Source organism: Mytilus trossulus, chromosome 3 (genome assembly GCF_036588685.1).
Source record: "Mytilus trossulus isolate FHL-02 chromosome 3, PNRI_Mtr1.1.1.hap1, whole genome shotgun sequence".
Lineage (NCBI taxonomy): Eukaryota > Metazoa > Mollusca > Bivalvia > Mytilida > Mytilidae > Mytilus > Mytilus trossulus.
The window spans coordinates 28754503-28779794 of record NC_086375.1 but is presented as its reverse complement, the minus strand read 5'-3'; the positions used below and the strand labels follow the sequence as shown (position 1 = coordinate 28779794).

The window sequence follows — 25292 nt, the reverse complement described above, 5'->3', positions numbered from 1 at the left end:
TTGTATGTAAACCGGCTATTTCTCATTTGTCTGCATTTTCTAGAATTTTGAAGATCACAGCTAAATTTTGGTGAATGTTTTCGAAGAATTAAATTTGTCTCCCGAATAAAACTATTTACGGTATTGATTTGTTCTTCAAGTTTCAAATCGTCATTCTGAAATTGTTCCGAATATTTATGGCCTTGATATTTATTCCAACATACTATGGAATAAACAGGTATTTCCAAAAACACTAATTCGACTGTTTTATATTTAGCGACAAGTGCATAAATTCGCCTAAAGTTATTTATTATATCATTGACCGAGGAAGAGTCACGTGATCGGAGACTGATATATCTATTTTTATGATTAAAATCAGTTAAGTCACAAGTTCCTAACCATACATAAAATATAATGTTTTTGTAGTGACGAACGGCTTCTTCGATCTGTCCTTCTAAATATTTATAACTGTCTCTTGTTGTTGCTCCTTTTTTATGCCAAAAACGAACGCCAGATTCAATTGCTAAATTTCTTTGTAATTTTAAATATTTCCCTTTACTATCGGATAAAATTATAGGTGTTTTATTAAAGGCACGTTGGTGCGAAAGTTTGTTTCTCAATTTAAGAATTTCTCGCTGAAGCTTATCATTGCTCATTATCATGTAGCTGGTCACTGCAATCTAAAAATACATTTCTTATCTGCATGATGATTGCGTGCAGACGATACACACACTACGCTGTAATTTGGGTCAAATTCACACAATCAAAATGTCAATTATTGCATTATTAAAGCTAGTATTAAAGACGGAATGCAAACAAAAAATACAATGTTCATAACACCAGCGGGAAGTATTTGAGGTCCTCCACCATTCAACGTCCTTGGGGGACTAATAAAGGACGAAATCGTTTCTAAAAACTAATTTTACTGCTCTCAATATATTTGTGTGTGACTACCTTAACATGCGGTGGTAAAGAGAAAAAGAACAGGCATGCTAATGTAATTTGATACGGAGGATATATAGATGATTATACTATTTACAAACATCATCCCGGAGCACCCCTGTGATTCCGGTATGATACGTACTGAACTACGTTTCCAACAACCATATACAAATCAAGTATATAACACCGGCGAGGGAAGAACAAACAATTTGCGAAAGCAAGTTTACAGATCTAACATTGTTGGGTTGATGTTTAGACGAGTTATATATATATAATTATATATATTTATACGAGTCTAAATTGAAAACTACGTTCAAACCTATGATTGTGTTGGATAAAAACCGCAATTTTTCGTGCATGTAAACCAAATTTCGTTGTAGAAGGGTCTAAACCCAGCACAAACAACATTTTCCAAAAGACCAAAATAGTGAAAAGGTATATTTAAACAAAACGCATTTGACTAACAGGTCGAACAACTGATGTTCTTTAACCCTGCTGACTGCCATTATATATACATGTATATACATGCCGCATTTGTGCGGCTATTCTAAGTCGGGATTCTCTGGCCTATGTTAGTTTAGTATGGGTTTTTTTTTACTACTTATTTTGGTTCCTTTATATGTTTCGGAGATTTTTTTTTTTATTAAATTTCATATTTGCTGAACTTGGATACAAACATACTGTTTAGATGCAAGCAAAACCTCACTTGTGGGATTTCCTCACTGTGTTGAAGACCAATTGGTGCCTGTGCTGTTTTCTGCTCTTTGGACGGGTTACTGTCTCTTTGACACATTCCCAATTTTCATTCCCAATTTTAAGTTCTAAAGTTTCCAATGAGAATAATGTCATGCTTTATACTACAAATGTATTATAATATTGATAGACATTATATTTGTTAATATCTAAATGGTCAGAGTCAGAATTATTTCACAACAATTAAAATCGTGATGTTTAAACTCCATACAGTTGCATAAAGGACCTACATGTTGTACTTATGATTTATCTGTTCTTGTCTTGAACATGTTCGAAATATTTGTGACTGGACGTAAAGAAAATTACAATCAATTACAGCGAATCAGTTAAAAGTAATATGTTTATTGAATAAATGCACATTTATACCCCAATGGGGTTGAAAGTAATATGTAGTAATATAATAATGTTATAAAGTTAAAAGTAATATGTAGTAATATAATAATGTTATAGAAAAAAATGTATAAAGCTAGTATACTAAAATGAAACTCGCATTTTATAACGTCCAACACATGCATTTCTTCTTTAGTATAGCGGATAATTATTTCGACAGGAAATCGCAATTGTTGACAGTCTAGTTGGAGCGTTTGTCTGAGATTTATTATCGGAACTCCCAGCCTGTTTATTCTAATTAGCAACAAGCCTAACTTTAACATTCCTATCTTGTTTGATAATCACATTTGATTGTTTCAACAACGCGCCTTTTTCTATCTGCGGTAAATATTGGTGAACTTTGACATATATTTTCAAGGTTGTACAAAATATGTTGTTTTAAAATGCTACACAATAAATTTGCAATGAAACCTAACATGACGTATACTTGAGAGGCGGATCCAGCCATTTAAAAAAAGGGGGGTCCAACATATGTCCCAATTCAAATGCAATAATAGTTTTAAAAAAAAGGGGGGGTTCAACCCCTAGAACCTCACCCACCTCCACTCCGGAATCCCCAAACTGTAGTAAAATTTTAATTTACAAATCTACAAAAGTTACTTGCCTGAAAATTGTTTTCCATTTTGTTTATAAAACTTGAGGAAGTCATAAAATTGAGAAAGGAAATGGGGAATTTGTCAAAGAGACAACTACCCGACCATAGAAAAGACAACAGCAGAAGGTCACCAACATGTCTTCAACGTAGCGAGAAATTCCCGTACCTGGTCCTGGTCCCTATTAAACAAATATATACTAGTTCAGTGATAATGAACGCCATACTAAACTCCAAATTGTACACAAGAAACTAAAATTAAAAATAATACAAGACTAACAAAGGCCAGAGGCTGCTGACTTGGGACAGGCGCAAAAATGTGCGGGGGTAAACATGTTTATGTTTATAACATACATGTATGTACATGTTTATATAAAATCTGCTATTTTCGGTCGTTAAATTATTTATAAAAGATACGTTTGGCGTTACAGAAAAGAGGGATGATTTCTACCTTCAATTTTCTTAACCCCTATACGAAAATCCGTCAAATCATTTTCACCTTAATATCTCATCTTTTACCTCTTCTCTTCATCCAGTTCCATATCCCTTGACCCCAACTGCCCGCCCGCTAACCCCCGCTTCCCTTCCCATGTTCCTTTACCTCTGTCCGTCTCTCAGGAAATAACGGGTTATGTGGGATCGCTTCATTTTTAAGTGATACATGTATGTGTTTACCATAAATATGTGTCTTTTAAAAGGTGTGTGGGTTCCCTAGATAATTATTTACCAAACTGTAACTTGTACAATGTAAATGTGTTCTTAGTGTAATATTTGTATGTTCCCCTAGAACACTTCAATGGTAAAAATTGGCACATTTTACTTAAAAACCATTTAATATAAAATCTTCAAAGAAACATTGTATTCAATGTTAAGTTGATGTGTTTTCCTATATGCAAATTAATATATGTTCCTCCCAATATTGTTTCGCTAAATAATAATTTTATTATGTGTTCCACATGGAATATTTCACTAAATGATGTATTTGTAATTCTTGTTTGATATTTTTTATTCATCTTGTTTTGGTAATCAGTTTTTCTATTTATATAGTATACATATATATATAGGAAGATGTGGCATGTGCTAGTGCCAATGAGACAACTCTCTATCCAAGTATCAATTTATAAAAGTAAACCATTATAGGTCAAGGTACGACCTTCAACACGGAGCCTTAGCTAACACCGGACAACAAGCTACAAAGTGTCCTAAAAATTACTAGTGTTAAACCATAAAAACAGGAACGGTCTTGTTTTTTTTTGTTTTTTTTGGGGGGGAGGGGGGGGATTGACAGTCAAATGATAAAATCTGAGTCAAAACGTAGCGGAACTTTAGCCTTGTTTTTATCTACTTGATGTATATTCAACCCATTGTCCTTTAACTATCTATTTTCTAGACGAAAAGGTAACATTAAAAAAAATTGTCACTCTCTCGGCCATGTGATAGAGTAAATTAACACCCTCGTATCAGCCATCAAAATATTGCAATTTCGTATGAAGTATAATTCATTTTTTGTCGTTCACCAATTAAATCATAAGTCAGGCTGTTTGTTAACTTGTTTGAATTGTTTTACCTATCATTTCGAGGCTTTGTAACTGATTTTGCAGTTTGGTATATTTTTATTAGTGAAAGCCGTACGGTGACCTTAAGTTGTTAATTTTTGTGTCACTTGGTCTGTTGTGAAAAATTGACTCATTGATTACAATATCACATCTTTCTTTAAATTATGTTAATTACGCGAGCAAAGATTTAATGCATTACACGACGGTTCCCCAATGAATAGCCTTCATCTATAGATATATATATATGGTTAGGAATCTGATATGCTACTGTGTAACAGTAATTGTAATATTTTCAAAGGTACACAAAGTCATCATGGTCACATGCAGTTGTGATAATACTAATTTGATTGAAAACCTTATACATATTTTTCTTAAAAAATTACAAGTTTAGAAAATTTAAATAAAAGATGATCTAGTCTTAAGGTGGTATTAGTGTCTTCCTCCATCTTGGATTGTAAAAAACAGAGAACCAAAGATCTAGATTTTCCATCAAGATAGCAAAATTTGATGCAGGAATTCAGATATTTAATGTGAATTTTCATTTATAAGAGCCAATTTATAAGAATAGAACTTATAAATATTAATATTGAATGAGATATAACGAGTCCAGAACCAATCCTATATATACCAATACATATTTTTAGTATTTGACTTTATTTCATAATCTATTTTGTTGAATGAGATATAACGAGTCCAGCACCAATCCTATATATACCAATACATATTCTTAGTATTTGACTTTATTTCATAATCTATTTTGTTCAATTCAATATTTTATCATAAATATTTGTTGTTTTTTAAGGTGTTTCGGTTAAGGTTTAACTACCAAGGCTTTTCCTCATCAGGTATCCCAAGCCTCTAACTAATAAAATAATCAGTTTCAAAGTAAAGTTTAAAGCATCCATACGCATAAAATTTAAAAATTCTGCATACCGGGATACTTGAATGAGATATAACGAGTCCAGAACCAATCCTATATATACCAATACATATTCTTAGTATTTGACTTTATTTCATAATCTATTTTGTTCAATTCAATATTTTATCATAAATATTTGTTGTTTTTTAAGGTGTTTCGGTTAAGGTTTAACTACCAAGGCTTTTCCTCATCAGGTATCCCAAGCCTCTAACTAATAAAATAATCAGTTTCAAAGTAAAGTTCAAAGCATCCATACGCATTGTATCCCGGTATGCAGAATTTTTAAATTTTATGCGTATGGATGCTTTGAACTTTACTTTGAAACTGATTATTTTATTAGTTAGAGGCTTGGGATACCTGATGAGGAAAAGCCTTGGTAGTTAAACCTTAACCGAAACACCTTAAAAAACAACAAATATTTATGATAAAATATTGAATTGAACAAAATAGATTATGAAATAAAGTCAAATACTAAGAATATGTATTGGTATATATAGGATTGGTTCTGGACTCGTTATATCTCATTCAACAAAATAGATTATGAAATAAAGTCAAATACTAAGAATATGTATTGGTATATATAGGATTGGTTCTGGACTCGTTATATCTCATTCAAATAGAACTTATAAATATTAATATTTTTGCAAATGTTAACTATTTTGGCTTGTTTTTAGGTTTTTTTAATTGGCGTTTTAGGGGGAGGTATCTCTAAAACAGAGCATTTTCTGAAGGATTCATGAAATTTTCCTATTTTGTATTTTAGCCGGAAAAAAGTACGGTGACCCTATCTTTTCTTTTGATATTCTCAAAGCAGTGTCTGAAAACTATATTTTCCTGAAGTATTTAATAATTCTATTGTTTAGTTTCTAATCACAAAATGGTGTTTTTTTCTGTATAATCCATACAAAATGTGTCATTTTTTCCCGTCCTGTAGCTTGAGAAAATGCGCGTTGACTTATCATTTTTATTATATTTTTCGATATGTATCAATAGATACTAAGTTTTGGCAAAGTAACGAACAAATTCTATCATTTCTATTTAGACTCCCATACCACCTTAAGTATTTTCTAGACTGATTTAACTCATTTCTGTACAATAGTTAGTACAATCAGGGAGAATCCATGAAATGTGAAAAGGGAGTGTAAATCCCAAAAAGGCAATTCATACTGGCGAGAGGAGCTAGGTGAAGGACTACTTTATCCTTTAGATACATATAACTGTGAGAACCATACTATTTTCTGTCTATTTCGATGAAAGGAGGGGGTTAAAATCTTGCACACGCCCTATCATAGATCGCCACTGGCAATGACAAGACTCGATTCTTTTATGATTAAGTGGTAAAAGATATGACATGGGTATAATCTGTTCTAATCTTCATAAGTAGAGTTTGAATATTGATTATATTTTTTAGTAAGACTAGACATCGTGGTTTCGTCCTTGAATCAAAGTACCTAGTATGCTTATTTTTAGACTGGACTTTAAGTACACGTATTGACGACTAATAAACCCATGCTGATCTTAAGGTGCACAGTTATCTTTGATTTCTAAACCTTGCTGTTTGAACCCGTCTTTGTTTTCTTGATACATTACACTAACAATAAACGAAATTTAACTTTTCAACTTATTAACCAAAATCGAGTGGTGTTATGGTGGGAGAGGACTGACATGTAAGAGTGGTATACCAAAGACTAACATAGATATAAAATAACTACTGAAAGAAGTCCATTATTAATAATAAATTACGTCTTGTGTGCATAGAGGAGCTTTGATACTACAGTTTATAAAAAAAAATATTAAATGTAATTAGTCACTTGATATAAACAAGCTTCAATCGATTTATATATACTAGTCAACAAAGGAAACAATTTGATTGGACTCCAGTGGCAAATAGTTCATGAATGGTTCCGGACGAACACAATAAACAATACAAGGCAATGTATATCATTGAATTGGATACACTGTAATAAGGAAAATAATAGGCCAATTGGTCCTATATTTACAAAGTGTTATGTTCTTATTAAAACTATTGAAGACTAATACGCGATTTCTGTTGTTGCGATAATTGATATTTCAAAAATCTTATTTTCACCAAAAAAATTCATGAATCGATTTTGAACTGAAAACTTCCAACTTAATGAAAGTAATGAAGTACTGAACATCGGATGACTCAAGTTCTTGTGGTTGGTAAAAAAAAAAGATCACACCTCTGTACATTTGATATACCTGAAACTGAGTTTAATGTACAGAGTATATTTTTTTCTGAGACAAGTTCTTGCTCGGATGATGAATAAATGACAGGAAATTCAACCGCACCGTAATAACTATGATATTGTTTAGATACAAATCAGTATACCTGGGACTATTATACTAATATAATAAACGTCACAGAGTATGCACTGGTTTGTTGTTATTTTATTATTAATATAACAGTTACATGTACAGTCCTTGGATGGTGTAAACTTCCCACTAACACCATACACTATACACCATACAGCATTACACCATACACCATACACCTTGTACCATTACACCATACACGTTACACCTTTGCACCATACACCTTACACATTACACCATGCACCATTCCCTATCATCTATCTACACGATCCGAAATTTCCCATAATGCAATTAAATTTCAAATATTAAGATTATTATTATTGTTTATGTTTACAATTCGAAAAAATAAAATAAAAAGAAATTCGTTTCAACCAATGAGATGTCGTACACCATCACTCACACAATTCCCGATCGCACGATACACAATCACACCATTCCTCAAACACCATTACACCATTCCCCTTACACCATACACCACAGCACCATACACCTTACACCATTACACCAGTACACTATACAATTTTTTGGAAAGTTTACACCATCCAAGGGCTGTATATATAATTTCCACATTATTTATGTATATGCCTGTCCCAAGTCAGGAGCCTGTAATTCAGTGGTTGTCGTTTGTTCAAGTGTTACAAATTTGTTTTTCGTTCATTTTTTAAACATAAATAAGGCCGTTAGTTTTCTCGTTTGAATTGTTTTACATTGTCTTATCGGGGCCTTTTATAGCTGACTACGCGGTATGGGCTTTGCTCATTGTTGAAGGCCTTACGGTGACCTATAGTTGTTAATGTTTGTGTCATTTTGGTCTTTTGTGGATAGTTGTCTCATTGGCAATCATACCATGCACATCTTCTTTTTTTATATTTCATCCATTTGTATATCAATATATTCTACTATGCTTTTAATAGTGCAGTGTAAGTGCATGGTGGACACTCTTTTGTAAGAAATCGATTTTTCTGAAAGATTAGATATGAGAAGCCATTCATATTTTCCCGCAAAACAATACAGAGTTACCGGTCCTTACCGGGAGTGTCGTAAAACGTTTTTGAGATATTCTTCCGCAAGCTTTAACACAATTTACAACTTCAAAAGTTTAATGTTTTGCATGTTATTTTCTGTAATAAAGCACTAGCATGAATTTTATTAAATGGCGTGCATATATATTTCCAATTTCCTTACTATTTCCTATACATTTCCTAAGATTATAAATATAAGGCGATGTTGTATGATTGTCAATTAGACAACTTTCCACCAAAGTTCATATTAAGTAGATGTTAGCAATAAGAGGTAACGTTACGGTACGACCTCGCAGGTAGGTTAAGGCATTTTTTCTATTATTTTCCCGTATTTTTTACCAAGCGCAGATAACTCTATTTTCCTCATTATTATTCATGACGTCATCAGATAAATCTCGGCGTCGCAACGTTACATTTGTTAGTACCACTCATTCAGACGTTTAATTGTTAATAAAACTATTAAAATATGATGCAAGTATATAATAGTGACTGATTTTTAATCTCAAATTCAAAGATTTACGTAAAGTTTATTAAATTTAGCTGTTTTTTTATCGCGGTTTAGGCCCCGCCTATTTTGATCAAACGACCAATCAAATTTTATCGGGGTCGTAAAGAAGCTTGCAGTATGAATGAATCGAGCACCTGTCTGGGTTTTCAACAGAAAGGAATTTTCGTGTTTAAACGTGAAATTTGCTGCAGTTTTGTAGTTTATTTGGCAGACAAGTCATGAAGGATAGCAAGACTGATTGTTGTCATTAGGTAAGTTGTAATTCAAGCGATAAATACTCGTATTTACTTATAATTAGTCGCAGAATGTCAATTTTAACGAGCAACCACGTGTGAATTGCCATGCTGTCGCCAGATTAATCATCCGTCGACAACTGTCCTTTAGAATGATATGATTGATTCTATTTGAATAAGTATTATTATTCACCGGGAAGTATTTGAGAGACCCCTTGTGACGTACATTTATAGTCCCAGACTTCGATGGCGAAGGCGATGATACCATGCAGTGTTATGTGATGTTTAGAAAACGTGCGCTTGTTTTTGTCAATGGAAAATCACCAAATTGCGTACGAGTGTGAATAGAAACCCCTCCCTATTGACAGAAAACTAGTACTTTGACAGAAAACGATATGTGATATATATATCCACATGACTTGAACATGTACATGATGTATTGTTGACTGAAAAGCAATGCATGTATACTTTTCATTTTTTAACAAGTTTTCTAACCAGTAAATAACTTCCATTTCCATATAGTCTGCTATGTACACGGTTATCAAATGTTCCCCTGCAGTGCACTAAAAACTTGTCCGATTAGTAAGAAGTAAGAAGACCATGCAGTATTCCCACATGCATTTTTGTTGTGTGTCTGAGCAAAGGTATTAATTAAAATATTTACTGGTCCGAATGAAATATTACTATAGTCTACGGCATGGGACTAGTGGCTAACTGTCCAGACTAAATAGGTTTTGAAAACTTTCAAAAATGTATTAGCACTAAGGTCTTTATAGTTCCAATTACAGTTACTTGTACATGTACATCAGTTTTCTCCGCCAAAAGTCTTTCTGTAAATAATCATTACCGCTTAAATAAACCACTCCAAGGGTGGCATAACAGAATCTCTGGGGCACTGCCCATCAATTTAGTATTGTTGTGGTCTTCTGGGCAATGATGGGTGTTTCTTATTGTAGGTAATATCTGGAATCGTGTCTTTCACTGGAAAAGATTGTCATCACACTCCTATATATATGACATCATTTATCCCTGCTCTATTGAAAGATTCCAGCACTTTCATAATCATCATTCTGTAGGGTAGTATAGATTTAATTAATATTTCGCAATTACACTATAGTGATTGCCATTTAACTGAGGGAGGGTGACCATCCTTTCAGATTTTAATTTACCAAATATTTTGTGCAGTATAAAATGAAACCTTTTCACCCGTTTGCTCAACCTGTGTTTAATTTCTATGCATACATTTTTGTCAAGTGGTGATAGAGGTTGCATGACAGAATCATCTGAAAACCTTATCCAGGAACTGGCCTATTTGTCTTATTGGTGGTCATACATCATTTTCTTATTTTTTCATACAGTGTAATTGCAACCTTTTTTTCTATGATAAAATGTATTATCTGTTCTGTAAATAAGGAAGGGAGCTTACTGCTACAATCCATCAAAGTACGTGTAGCTAAGTAAAACATGTAAGATAGGAAATTATTGCACATACTGATAAAATACAGGGAATCTGAATTTTTACTAAAATTACTTACTGGTAGGACATAAGTGTTTGAACGAGCTAGATATATGTATATATATTTACATGTACATGTAGTCTAATATATAGTTGTAGTAAAGTTCCGAGACTGTCTTGTTAATCCGGGTCTGATTTCATTATTACACGCACCATCATAAATGTGCTGTCACATGATAACATCAGAATTCCATGCAGTACAAAATTTGTCAGTTTATACGTAATGGATCATTATTTTACCTTACAGCATATAAACTTGGTTGAATATTGTAAGTTGAACTATATGAAAATAGATCTCCTTGCTAAACATTTTTACATCTGATACATTATAAGTGTCTTTTGTATCTAAATAAGGATTAGAATTGACTATTCGAAAAATTGCTTTATTTTCAATTGACACAAAAACAAATTTAATATACATTGTACTAGAAATGCAGAACATTAATTTTGTCACAAAGATAAGAGTGGGTCTCATTGGGGTCTAAACGTGACGATGGATTGCCAATTTTTTGTTGAAGCGTGACATATATGCATGTGAAAGTCAATTTATTGTGCCGTGAATTTATAAATGAATTATAATTGCTTACGTACATCATTACATAGTGTAAGCAGGATACAGGAATGTGTCAAAACAGTTTGAGGGATCTGGGATCAGAACCCCCCAATGAGACCCCCATCAGATCCTTATTTAGGCAGTTAAACTCATATTTTGACCAAATTATCTTTTCCTTATTTGATTCATTGTACATACAAAATTTTGCATCCTAAGTAGTATAAAATAATATGTTCTAAAAAGGCAAAACAAGGGGAGGGTTGTGTACATGTCAATCCCTTAACATATGTTTCTGCACCAAGTCTTATCAGCTTTAATCTATTATGAGATGCTGAACATGAACATGTCAGTGGCAGATCCAGAAATTTTCATAAGTGGGGGCCCACTGACTGACCTAAGAGGGGGCCTGCTCCAGTCACCCTTCAGTGATTCCCTCTATAAGCAACCAATTTTTTCCCAAAAAGGCCCCCCCCCCCTAAATCCGCCTCTGCATGTATCAGGTCATATCATCAATGGTCAACATGGTAAAGACAAAACTTTAAATGAATCAATAACACTTATAAGTTAACATACATCAATAATTAAGAATATGGGGCCCCTGTTTCATTAAAATTAAGAAAATGTCAATTGTTCATTGAAATGTTTTAATTTTCCCATTATTTGGTTCATAAATTGATATCGGACAAATATTAAACTCAATCTATAGTAAATCTATATTGATAGTTCTCATTGCAACATGAAGTGCATTTTGTTAATTTGTACAAATTTATTTTCTGAAAAATCACACTAAACTAGTTTATTCCTTCTTATGGTGGTTCACTCTGCATTCAGAAGGTCACTTCCATTGATTGAAGTTACCTTCATTCCAGGCTTGTGACTGGCAAGATTGTACATATCTTGGCTGCATTCCCCACCCACCACCACATTGCAAATTTCAGTCCAAGGGGAACATTTTTTATAGGTTTACTTTTACAAAATTGCTGTGTCCAAATTAGTTAAATTTCTATTTATGAATTAATTGTAATTTATATTATAACAAAATGATTACAAAACTTGTCAAGTTGATGCTGCCCACCTTTATTTTTAGTCTTGAGAAACTATTGATTTCAATTACTTTTTATTTTTATGGTTTTAACAAATTAAATGCTTGCCATTATTTAAAGAAATATTGTTACATGCAGTGCCAGACATAATTGATATTGACCAGTTAAAATTAAAAAAGAATGACTTATTGGCATTTACTCTATTTATAAATGACTTTTGTCCAAAATTGTGCAAGAAGATGAAAAATTCAGTTTCATTTAATATCGTAATTTCCAGAAGGTGCTTGACTTGGACTGATGAAATAATGCAATACAAAATAGGCATAATATGAAGCATGGAGATTTTTACACAGCAATAAAACCCTTAAATATGCCAAAAACCACTTTGTTTATTATACTTCTTCTTTGAAACCACTTTTTTTTTACACCTTCTTTGTAACAAAACAAAATTTGAATTCAAATTCCAATAAAAATTCAGGATATTTTTGTTATGCCAGTCATTAGGATTTTACTGTTGGCCCTTTTTGCTATTTTTGGTACTTCACTTGTTTTTTAAATTTTTCAATCTTTATTTATCATGTTTATATTAGATTATTTTTTAAACTGTACTCTTTGAAAGAAGAAATATTTAATGCACACAGACACCACAGTGTACAAACTTAAACATGTTTAAACTTATTATAAAAATCAAAATTAGTTATAAAAAAGCAAGAATCTTAGCAGAAAATGTATAAAATCCTAGGCGAGAAGCTAAAACACTTGTCATAATTATGTTCAAAATGGTACACATCATAATAAATCAAATGACCAACCCTATGGCCAATCTACCATGATACTGTTTCTTATACCAGTCAGGGGTACTACTTGTACAAGTGTATTTTATTTACTTGAAGAAGTAAAAAAAAATATACATATATAAGTAAATAAATAATGTTTAAATAATCTCCCCTTCATTTTCTCAAAAATTTACTTGTATAAGTAAATTTTTCTTACAATCCAACAAAAATCCCCAAGTTTTGAGATGTAAAATCATGCCTTTAATGATTTTTCCCAGGTTTGCTCAAATTTTTTAATTAAAGTTCAATGTTTCATCTCATTAGTTCAACAAAAAAACTGATTGCGCAAAGATCTTAAGGATTTGCGCAAGGCCTTCAAAAATTGCTCCTTGGGGGCTTGTAAATGAGCAGTGTTCTGAAGATAACAGACAAATGAGATTTTCATTCTCCATGAAATTGCACTGAAATGATTAGTAAAGACATCTGCAAAGAGCAGATAATTTAAAATTCAATTACAGCAAAGAAATCCAAAGATTTCAATAAAAGAAGATAGGATGACTTTTTTACTTCTAGAAGTAAAAAAATCTGAATGTCTAAGGGACATAACTCAGCCAAATTTTTTTTTTACCTATACAAGTAAATAAAATTCACTTGTATAAGTAGCGTACACATTTACTTATATGTGTATATTTATTTTTACTTCTTCAAGTAAATAAAATACACTTGTACAAGTAGTATCCCTGACTGTATACACATTTTAGATGACCAGATATTTTAACCATCACCTAAATACTGAAAAATTGCAGATATTAACATTACCGTTATTTAGAAAGGAAAATAATAATAATTTCATTGCATGTCAAAGTGACATTATTAAGTCAAGTCATATCCATTAATTGTTGTCAAATCCAGTGAATTGCTATGTCATATCCGGTAAATTATGTTGTCATATATCCCAGGGGTGTCTGTTACTGAAAGGCCAATGCAGCGTCCAGCCTGCCTATGCTTTTATCTAGCAAGTCTGTATAAAAGTCTGCTTCCAAATTCTAGATACATGCATGGTGGTCTTGGTATTTCACAATTTGTGTGTCTCTTCCAACATTTCATTCTGAGCAAAGAATTAAAAATAAGGGTATAGCGTAGAAAAACCCACACTGACCCTAAATTCTTTCAGAACCCTATCAATGACCTTGTCCTATTATTTTAAGTATGAATGGTATAGCGCGGAATCCCACACTGACCGATGGTACATGAATAATAGTATACTAGTCATCTCAGATAGTTGAAGGAAGGACTCTTAAATTCAGATGTTGTCTTTATAACTTGTCCTACATCATGGTTGAACATTAAATTTCCACACCCCTGGGATTATCGAGTAAATCATTGTCATATCCAGTATACTTTTCGGTCATAGTAAGTAAATTTCTGTTGTATCCTGACAGTGGTATCATCCTGATGTTATTGGAAGCTTGGTATAAATCTCTGGTTGTACTCATGGCCAGCAGTTACTTAAGTACAGGTAATAAGGCTGATGCTGTATTCACTGTTTCGAAAAAAAGAATTCAGGACAAAGCTTCGAAGGGAGGGGGCTTGGTGATGTCCTGATCACGAAATACTGGGCTTAAAAACAGAGGTCCTAAATTTAAACAAATAAATCCCAACATCCCGAACTTTTAAAAGAGAATTCACAGATCCTCGAAAAAGGGTCAATCCTGAAATCCAGAGTGTAAAAATACATCATTCGACATCCCGAAAAAGGTCCTGCCGCCCCTATCCTAATCATGCTATAATTATTGAACAAAACTCAAATTTACTGGTACCATTGTCATAATCTATTTGAAAATTGTATATGATTGAATGTAACTTAAAATTGTATGAAACTATTTTAAAATCTGACATTTATTTGACTGAAGTACATTTTTGTACTTTTTTTTCACCAACGAGTCTCAATATGACATTCTAGATTTTCTGCAGATTTACTGATATGGACTTAATATAAAATGTGTATACATACATGTATTTAAATTTTAAACAGTTTATACTAAAGATGAATACAGTATTGTACAGCATCAGCCATGTCTTGGTCTTTTGAAGAGGCCCCCTTCATAAATCCTTTCATATTAACCACAAGATCTATTTAAAAAAAACAGGGGCAGGCATTGAAAATGAATTTTGTATAAACAAGGTTATAGTAGGTGGTCCTGTTGAAGGTTAAATTGTGATTTTAACGCTGCAATTAAAACATTTCTGACCTCCCATTTGTTTGTCTTTTTGCAATTGCCTGTTGTTTACATGGGTCGCTGTCTGTCATATTTTTTTCATGCCAGGTTTCATTGTACCTTGCTTCATAGTATTGGTTTTGCTCATTGTTGAAGCCCTCCCCCCTTTAAAACATAATCTAAAATTGTGTCATTTGCAGTCATATCACATTTCCTTATAATGTATATTGTTATCATGATTTTATTTATATAATATTACATTCTAATCTGTTTGTCTATGAAGAATAATTGTGTCATTTGCAATTATATCACATTTCCTTAATTTTTGTCTCATATTGCATACTGTTTAAAATTTTAGTAAGTCAAATATTCCAGCCCTTATACATCAGGAATTTTTCTGAGTATTTAACACTCATATTCAGTCATCATGGTCGCGGTAGTTTGTAGTTATCACTTGTTTAAAAGTGTTACCAGGGTACCCCTCTTAACAACCTGCCCCTTTCCCACTTTTATGAATTTTGCCTCTGAAAATAGCCTTGTGATCCAAGTCACTAAGGGTGCACACTTATATAAACATGTCCAGTGCACCATTTAACATATAAAAGTGCTTGTTATACAATATATAATATATTCACTAGTTAATGTACACTAATGAAACGGTTGTTGATACAAAGCACATGAAGCAGGGTTCATATTCATGTATTATTTACATAACATGATCTAGTCCTAAGATGCATGTTATATTTGCCAACACCTGCCATGGTGTTACACTAGTCATTTTTGGGGCCCTTTCTGAAGCATCAGTTTAATGCTGTATAGCTTGCTGTTTGTTGTGATCCAAGGCTCCTTGTTGAAGACCGTTATTTCACCTATAATGGTTAACAGTTATAAATTTTGACTTTGATGGAGAGTTGTCTCATTTCCACTCATACCACTTTTTCCTATATATGACATGAATGATACATAAATTACTTATATATATGACATGTATGATACATAAATTACTTAACTAAATATGCATTTACATAGGATGAATGAAGAAATAACTAGTGAAAAGGTGTATTTTGCGTCAGATTTAAAACAATTTGTTTTTTTTCTCAAATATCTTCTGCTGAACACTGACCATAGCTTCTTACATTCCTTTTGGTCATGTTGGTCAATTTAAGAAAACTGTATAATTGACAATCATTCCACATCTCCTTATTTATGTTACTTTATATAGCTTAAATCAATGTCTTCCCTATGTAGGTGTCTTTAGTAGGAACCATGTATGAAATTGGGTAAAATTATTTTATGTATATTCCTAACATTTAAATTTAAGAATCATTATATAGTGCACTGGACATTAAAAGTAGTACACTCCCCAGTGATCAAGCAGCTTTTGAGCAATCTCCTTGTCGGCTAACAGATTCTCACTGTTCTCCTTTTCATCAACTTTTGTAATCTCTTCTTTCAGGGCAAAATATCTCTTGCTGACCTCAATCTGTAGCTTAGAGAAAGATTGATCAAAAGCTGATATAAAGGACTTATGACCAGGGTGTTTTTGCTTCAATTCCCTGTACTTAAGACAGTCATCCACATCTGATGATGGGCCAAGTAGCTGGACAACCATGTCTAGTGTTGTTTTCTTTCTACATGATGCTGAAGCACAAAACAAGTATGTATTTAGTATATTAAAAGAGTTTTCACCATCGTTTGCTCTCGCTGGATTTTTAGATTATTTTTTTCTTCAATTCCTTCAAACTTAAAATTACTTTTTTTAAATAGCTACATTGAAAACTTCATTTTTGTTCCAAAAATATCTGATACTGCATACAGTCATAACAGTGATTTATTTAAAACTGTAATAAAAATAATCTTTAAAAACTTCATTTAAACATTTGATTTATGACATTTCTGAAATTTCATTTCACATATTTATATGCTCTATTAAACTTGTAATAGTATATATACTTATCATTTTAATACTCACCAATTTCTGGTTTGGAAACTTCAGACGCGAATAGTTTCCTCTTGCATGTGAGTGGTTTCTTTTCACTGTTAGCTGAAATCGAAAAGGAGTTGTGAACAGCAAAATAACCACAAAAAGAAGAAAAAACGTTGCCTCTTTAAATTCCACCAATATTGAGAATGAGAATCTGAAGTCAAAAGATTGTGTAAATACCTGGTAATTTGTTTGGTTTGCTGAACAGACTCTCATGGACATCAATTTTGCTACATGTAGGTTGTACAGTCCATCTTGAAACTGAAAAAAAAAACCATGATCATCTGAATAATGTCAGTTAATTTTTATGTTACTCCCTGCTAAAACATTTTAATAAATAGTTTGCATTAATCATTTTTGACATAACCGAAAGAAGCATTTTATATTAGAATTACCTTTAATGTATGATTTGTACTTTTCCTTGTTTTCCTTGTCTTCCAGGTGTTTTCTCTCTTGGTCTATTGCTGGTACTTCTGGTGGTTCTGTTACGAGAACATGAGATGTTTATTTATTAAAAAATGTATGGGACATGTACACCTACCATGAGATTGTAAGAAGTACAGATTTCTCATAAAAAGTATTCACTAGTTAACCAATAATTGAAAAGTGAATAAGATATTAAAGGTTCGTGTATAAGTACTAAGATACTTTTTATACCTGAATTTGTTATCTATTAATGTTACAAACTTATATTACATTTATGTGGTTAGATATACCAAGAAAAACTTCATGGACAGAAAATAACCTGTACATTTGGCAAATAAATAATAAAAATAATATTAAAATACAACAAAATGAAATTTCACATTTTTCACAAATATTTTACTTTATTTGCCATACAATTTACCTTACCTTGCACAATCGGAATGTTCGAGATGTAATCTTCTGTGGACTCAGAGTTGTCATCTGGAATAACCAACATTAATGGGATTTAATAGTGCAAGTTCACTTAAAACTATCATGGTAGAGTGAAAAAAAAATCAAAGAATAACTGATGTAAATTTTAATAAACGTATATAGTATTAATTCAGTATGAATGAGAACCTCATAAATTAATGTTTTATGGTGTGCATAATTAAAAAAATAGTATTAATTATTTATAATTCTTGTCTTTTGGAATTTCCTTAATTGTTAATACCAATGCTCAATACGAGTTTACCTTGATTTGTCTCTTTCTCAGTTGTTTCCTCAATATTATCATTTGTTTCATCCTGATCACTGATGCTATTTGTAGGACTGGTTGCATGTTTCATGACTGAAAAACAAAAAATTCAAATGTATTTAAAAAAAAAAAAAACATCCGTAAACATTTAAAAACAAAAGCATGAATGTTTTACATATTGGTTTCATTTTCTTGATCTAGTATTGTATTTTAAGAAATTTATTTGCCTCCATTTTCAAAATTTTGTTTGTTAAAACTCCCACCAAAATTTCCATGGCTAATATCTCGAAAACAAGCACATAGATATTTTCTTGCTCTTTTGATTCCTTTACTAATGATCACCTATCAATAAATACTAGTGTTTTGAAAAGCTAATTCTTTTGAAACTGAGAAGGGAAGTCCTTAAAGTCAGATTGACATGCATATATATATATATATGTATCATTCATTTCATTCAAATTACAACATACATGTATATATGTATTGTATAACATACCTGACTTCAGATTTGTTCTTTTGTAGATCAATTTTCCATCTTCCCTTGTTTTGACATGCAATAATGGAAGGACAAGTTCAGATGATGCAGCCTTGTCCACACTGGTTTGCCAAATGTCATCAATGATAGCTCGTTCTTTCTTCAAAGATGTTGATCTGAAGTTTGCAGTATCAGGACCTTGCATTCGGACTTCAGGCTCATCCACAGAGTCGTGAAAGACTAATTCAGTGCCATTGTAGTGCCACCATATGTTATATCCTGGAATCAAATAATCAGCAATGCGCTCAAGGTGTGACTGGAAAAGAGACGACTTGATTCCAAAAATCTCTTTAGGAAAGATAGTGTTTTCCCGCTTTGAAAGTAATTTTGATTGTTGGCTTATCACAGAGTTCTGTTTTGAGAAGGAGCAGATACGGTTGTCAGTTTGCTGGCAGTTAAATCTTAAAATGGTGTTGTCAACAATCCAACCAGGTTTTCGATTAGTTGTACCTTCCGCGAGACGTCTTAGTGATCCAAAAGTTCGTTCTTCCTGCTCGGCAAGGATAGATTTTGTATTGATAATTCTATAAATCTCCGGCAGATGCACAACCAAGCTATGGAAATGACTGCCGTAAAATTTTCTTTGTGTCATCTTTACTGGAATTCCTATGATGGATTTAGACAATACAGCGAACAGGAAAGTTTGATTATACAACCTTAAAATTTGTCTGGGAGTTCTTCTTTCAACAGAGCTGTAAGCAATATTAATTATTTCTACTAGAGAATTAATAAGTTGTGAAATATCTGACGATATTTTTCCATCCAATTGTAAATTTTCTATGAACTTTGAAAGTTTTATGGCATAAAGACGCGCATCCGATCCTTTAATTTGGTTTTTGTCTCCGATGGTGTTGTTACAAAATTTTTCCAAATCCAGTTTTGTAGACTTAAGTTTAACATGATGTGGCAATTCTTGAATTATGTTTTGGACTACATTTGAAATGTCATGTAGTGGCTCGCACGGGAGTACCTCGTAACAGCTGACGTTACTCTCTGTCAGGGATTTTTCTGGATAATGTAGGAGGAGGGCAGGTGGGCGAGATATTCCATGCAGCAAATCTGACATTTCTTCCTGAAGACTTGCTTTTGTCTTAAGCCTAAAAGTATCAATACCTCTACATTCGAGTTCTTCAGTTAATTCGTCTTTACTTAAATTTTGGAATGGGTTGATATTTCCTTGTTTTATTTTGACCAGACTTTCCCCTTTCAAAAATACTGCCCTGCGGTCTTCCAAATCAGAGGGTGTTTGCTTAAAACAGCATTCCAAATTAATGTGATTTTTACTATGTACACCGCATAAGCATGAATAATTTCCCCCTCTCTGCTGACCAGCCTCAAATTGTCGTGCTGGTCCATCTCCGCTGAAAAATCTTAATTGAAAAGTGTATGGTATTCCATCAAATATTACTCCGTTCCTCAGTTCCTCTAGATCTTCTGTTCTGGTCGGTGTATATGATACTTGTTCTGTGTCCTTAGAGCCTGCAAAAAAAAAAAAAAATTACAAACATTTTCTTTTCGCAACTTGTATACATGGTATAGAAATTCTGTTACTACAATTTTTCAAATTTTTCAAATTACTAAGTCATATACATCATGTTAAATTTTGACATGTCATGTAAGTCAACATAAAACTTGCAAAACTTCAACATGTCTAACCAAAATTTTATAGACTTTAACAGTGCTTGTTCAAAATATGTATGTAATAAATGGAGTAGGTACAAATACATGTATACATGATGTTTGTAAACTAGAACTTGAGATTCATTTTGTACTAGTCTTTAAACATTGTTAAAATTTTAATTTATGAAAACACTTCCTGAAGGATTTTAGGTACATGTACATGTATGTGCTAAAAAAATGTCCAAAAAAAAACCATAGTTGAGGGAGGGTAGGAGGGGTCCTGATCCAGAAATGCCGAGCTTAAAAACACGAATTCCCGGACTTAAAAATCCCAAATTCCTGAGGTCCTGAAATTCAAAAAAAGGATTCCGGGATCCCGAAAACACCCAATCCCGGAGTCCCAATAAAGGTTCTATCCCCCCTCATACATGTAGTTGTTCATATTACCAGCACATTGATTTGAGTTTGGTCAGCAAATTGAGGGATATTTAGAAGTCAGTGGCTGCTATAAGCATGTACTTCACTGGTAATGTTGATTTATTGTGATTATGTTTAAATCTCTTAATGCTGTTAGCAAAAAGTTTAAATTATTTGGTATACATGTATGGAGAGATTTAAAGATGTACATGACTATTGGATTGGTTTCAGTTATTTGATCATGACCTCATTTATACATTTAAGTTCTTCTGACCAAAAGTGTTACTTTATACAAAAAAAGACCCTTCATTTATTTCTGCTTTTTATATCATTAATTACAAATATACATGTATATATACCAAAGTCTACAACATTTTTTGAAAGTTTGGTTATTTTGAAACCGTAACGAAAAATAATATAGTAGAAGCTTTGAAACATCGTCAGATATTTCAGTGTGTGAACTTATGTTAAAATGTTGCTTACACCTTTTGTTGAACTTTTGTTATAATGTTGCATACGGCTTTTGTTATAATTCATGTAATTATTGTTAATATCTTCATATATTTTTTAATCATGTTGATGTACATGTATATAATATCATTTTGTCCAACCTGCAACAGAAAATTAGACCAAACAATGCTACGTATACATGTATATATTCAAGTGGCAGATTTTGTTTTTTGAAATGTTTATATCAAGTGATGAAAGTTCCCTGTAATCTTATTTCTTTATGAGCAATAGGATTACTATACTTAGTATGTGTGTAACTTGCAAGGACCTTGACCTCATGTTGACCAGACAGTTTTTATACCAGCATTATATTTTCTAGTCTGTGCGTCCGTTTGTTCGTTCATTCGTTTGTCTGTCCCGCGTAGTGTTAAATTTTTTGCTCAAGGAAGTTTTTGATGAAGCTTCTGTCCAATCAACTTGAAACTTAGTTCACATGTTCCTTATAATATGATCTTTCTAATTTTAAAGCTAAATTAGACTTTTTGACCCCAATTTCACGGTCCACTGAAGATGGAAAATGGAAGTTTTAGTTTCAGGTTTAACTTTTAGGTCATGATAGTTTTTGATGAAGTTGAAGTCCAATCAAATTGAAACTTAGTACACATCCTATGGTATGATCTTTTTAATTTTAATGCCAAATTAGATTTTTTACCCAATTTCACAGTCCATTGGACATGGTAAATGATAGTACAAGTTGACCTCATTTGTATGTTTCAGTGGTTAAATTAAAGTTTTTGAATTATGGTCTTTTTCTCTAATACTTCTTGTATATATATGCAATTGGTGAACTATATTTGGTGTATGGAAATATTTTAGGATGCACATGTCAGACTTGCAGGATTAATTTGACCTTGACCTCATATTCATGGTTCATTGCTCAGTGTGATTTTTTTCGATTTACATTGTACATGTAATCTATTGTTCTTAATTATATATATATATATTATATAAACTATAAGCAATAGGTCAACTATATTTGTTGTATGGAATGATTTTAATGTGTATATGTCTGGCAGGTATCACCTGACCTTCACGTAGAATTAAGGGTTCATTGCATTTGGTCAATGTTGAGTTTTCATGGATGAGATTGTTTCTATAATTTGTAGGACAACTATATTTAATGTACAGACTGATTGTAAGGTGTACATGACTGTCTGGCATTGTCTGGTTCATCTGACCTTTACCTTATTTTCATGGTTCATTGGTCATGTTGGTGATTATCAAAATAGGTTGACTATATATTTGGTGTTCTGAATGATTGTAAGGTGCAAATGTATTTCTTGTTTGGTTGATCTCATGCACCTTGTCCTAGGATCATATTAAGTTTATGTAATTCTTGTAGTAAAGCTTTTGAATTTAAATAAAGGACTATCATGATCAGCATAAATCAATGGTTGATAAAGTAAGCGAGAGATTTCAGTGAGTGCACTCTTATTTCATGTATTTAATGATAAAGAGATTGCATTGTCGGAACCAAACATGGAATTATTGTTTTAAAATTTGTATTTTACTGAGAGGTTGATGCTTTACAGTTGATAGCTGTTTCAGACTGATTTAGATTAAACTTTTTGACATTATAGATTTTTAACCTTTGTAGAATGTCTATGAAATTATACAGTATTATTTATTTTCAAGATCATGAAATATCTATAAAGGGTTATTGTATTTTACTGCAAAATAAAGCCTTTTTTTGTTAACAAGTGCATTAGTAGCCAATACCTGATTGTCCAAAAATGTACAGGTTTGGTCTCTCTACAATAGCTTGAACATCTACAGGCTTCTTCTTCGGATAGGTTTCCTTAAATTCTTCATTGGTCAGGAAGTTTGCATGGTCATAGAGAAAGCTGACCATGAAGCTTATATATGTATGGTTCAGGATATCTGAATGGTCATGCCATAGTTTAAGGTGAATCTGTCTCTCCATGGTCATTAATTGGTTAATATCTGTAGTGTTGTCTGTTTCAGTGGACTTTGTTGATGAAATTTGTTTAAACCTATTATTGACGGCCTCCTTTGATAATGATTTGTAGTGCTCGTCACTCTTGGATATTAAGACGCCAGATTTTGTAAGCCTTTGAATTTCTTTCAGTATTATATCTTTAAGGGGAATTTTCCGGCCATATACTTGAATTGATGTTTCTTGAATATTACCTGAAGAATCAATGGTGTTCTTTCGGATTTCCTTAGGGGCAATTTTTAGGCCAATGTCGTAAATTTTTGATTCCAATTTGTGCTGAATAATAGATTTCAGTTGTTTAGCTGTTCTTTTATTTGGAATAGCAAGTTTTCCCCTGAAGACTCGCTTTTTTGACCTCCTAATTCTTTGAAGATGGTCCCTTCCACTTATCCTTAAATGTGGATTAAATTGGTTGACGTCAATATCGTTGTCCCGTGCAAATTGCTTAAGGATTTGCCCCCCATTGCCAGCAAGCTTTCCATTTAACGTGACGTTGTACTTGATAGCCATTCGGGTCCAATTCATGATGGTAGATTTACAATTTTTTACTTCCTCAAGAAATTCTTGTCGATTAAAATTATAGTTGGTGTACTTGCCTATGTGTGTCTTTGGCTTTTTACCTGAGGCAAGTTTGGTCTGTAGGTCATCAGCTTGTCTTTCAGCTTGGTCGGTTGTAACATAACAGGTTTGAAGTCGCTCCCTTTCATACTGTAGAAAAGACTTCCCACTGGCAAGCAAATTTTGAACATCACCATCATTTTCAGTCATTGATTCCGCTATTTGTTGTGTTGTCTCTCGAATCGATGTCATAATTTTGTTGTTTTTTTCAACAGCTGATTTTCTAGGTGTCATGTTCATAACATCTGCCAACGTTTTCTTAAAATTAATGTTATATTGGGTTTCAATAATTGGTTCTAAAACTTTAATAACATTTTGAACTGTTTTTTTTCCAATTGATGAAGACGGTGACACAATAATCTCATTGATGTTGTTTACAAGGTCTTTACATGGCTGTACTAATGATGAAGCATGAGAATATGACTTGTGCAGAGATGATATGCTGCCATGGGTGGTCAAACAGGTGGAACAATCTTGCAATTTGTGGCTTTGCTTTTCATTTTCTGGAAGTTTAAGCCAATTGAATAGAGAGAAGTTATCAGTGAACCTCATTTTTTCACCAGCTTTGCCATTATGCACAAAATATTTGCTGTTTGTTACATAATTTTGAAGTTTAGGGAGCTGGTTTTTGAATATGTCATATGATGGTATCTGTAGATTTCTGTATTTTGTCATAAAAATGTTGTAGTTTTCATGTCTCTGCTGAATTGATATACTATTTATATACTTTGCTTTTACAAAATTTGATGTAGTTTTGGAATTATCATAATTATTAAAAAAATCAATTGCTGCACTGTCTTTTGTTGATCTGGCCAAAATAACCTTTGAAAAGTTGCAGTAGTTCATGTTTCTAAGTTTGTCATTGATGGAAATAAAATGTAGAAGAGTGAAATACCATTAAATGTTATTGTGGTACATTAGGACATAATTTAACCAAATTTGACTCCTGTAATCACTATGGCTGCTGTGTCCTTGAATGATCCCTAATTAGTGCAAAGGCCCCTTCCTACACAGAAAAATATATATCCCCAAAAATGGCAAAAAATGCAGGGAAAACGGGTAAAAAAAATATACTTAATCATTAAAAAATACAAGTGAAATTTACATCATTTTATTGCAATGATAAATGGAGAGGATATATTTTCCTCAAC

General features: G+C 32.5%; 1 protein-coding gene and 1 long non-coding RNA gene across 10 annotated transcripts in view; both read left to right on the top strand.

The window, feature by feature from the left end:
• The window catches only part of LOC134711167 (uncharacterized), a 431307-nt gene that overhangs the window by 56143 nt on the left and 349872 nt on the right, over nucleotides 1–25292 (top strand). The window lies entirely within an intron of this gene.
• Nucleotides 8793–24931, top strand: LOC134711179 (uncharacterized). The gene is made up of 4 exons (XR_010106141.1): nucleotides 8793–9249; nucleotides 16795–16995; nucleotides 17764–17946; nucleotides 19007–24931. It is a non-coding gene; the product is annotated as an uncharacterized LOC134711179 (long non-coding RNA).